This window comes from Psammomys obesus, unplaced genomic scaffold (assembly GCF_907164565.1).
Source record: "Psammomys obesus unplaced genomic scaffold, mPsaObe1.curated_primary_1811, whole genome shotgun sequence".
NCBI lineage: Eukaryota > Metazoa > Chordata > Mammalia > Rodentia > Muridae > Psammomys > Psammomys obesus.
Window position 1 is genome coordinate 12,188,242 of NW_026596240.1, and position 1,355 is coordinate 12,189,596.

Below are 1,355 nucleotides of genomic sequence, written 5' to 3' on the forward strand. Positions count from 1 at the left end.
CATTGGCTGCTCTTCCGGAGGACTCAGGTTCAATTCCCAGCACCCACATGACAGCTCACACTGTCTGTAACTCCAATTCCAGGGCTTCTGACACTCTCACACAGACATACATGTAGGCAAAATGCCAATGAACATAAAATAAAATATATGTTAAAAAATTTGCCAATCACCCCACTATTGTCTAGTTTCTAAAACTACCTTTTGTAAAAGCTTTCTACTAACTTCATACTAAAGGACTATTTATAACTTCTAAACTTCTGGATCTAAACTTAAGAAATGACAAGAGGGAAATCTAGAAACTTTAGCAAGATGTGTACAAAGAAAATAAAATACACCCACATCTGACCAAAGACAAAACTACTCATTCATTGGGCACACTCAGAACAGAAAAACCTATTCAATAACACACAGTGGGGCAGAGTCAGCAAAATCCAGCGTGGATTCTTTTTAGGAAAAGAAAGAGCAAGGAATGGTAAAGGAGTTGAGAGGATAGCCTGTGTCTTAAGGAATTCATGAGAAAGGGTAACACTGCAATGTGTAAACTCTGTCTGGGTCCCACTATAAAAATGCTGTAAAAAATTCTGATCGAATGCTAGTGTGGATCCTGAGTATCAGCTCAGGTGGTCAGGTTTGAGGGCAAGCTCCACCGCCTGCTGAGCCATCCTGTGGGCTCGTGAATATTCACTATAGAGATCCTTTCGGAAATATTTACAGGTGCAGTGACTACTTCGGCGTCATGGGGGTGGGGCAGGTAGGCAGCTGGTGACACAGATCAGCTGTGTACGAAGAACTGCCGGGGTGAGTGACGCTGAGCCAAGTTCATCACGCTTGTGTATGTTTACAGTTTTCCCATTACAAAATATTCTTTAATCCTTTCTGCTTCTCCCCAGTAGAGTTACATAACCTTTTCACTTCCTGCTTAGACAATTTCATATCTGCTTATAATGTCCGCTGGTTACAGCTGTCCACACACCCTGACATCACATTTTGACACTCCTCTATAAGACAAATGTTATTGATCATGTCATAAGGGACTAAGCGAATTTGGCAGCCCTTCTCAAGACTTACAGCTTAATTCAGAAGATTGTCCTTCTTTAAGATTTCTTTTTACTGTATGCATATATGTGCATCTTTTTATGTGTACACGCATGTGAGTGCCCACAGGAGAGGGTGTCAAATCCTCTGGAGCCACAGGCAATCGTGAGCTGCCTAGGATGGGTGCTGGGAACTGAACTTGGGTCTTCTGCAAGAGCCATTCAAGCTTAACCCTGAGCCATCTCTTCAGCCTGGATCCTTCTCTTATATAGAAGATAGATAGATAGATAGATAGATAGATAGATAGATAGATAGATAGA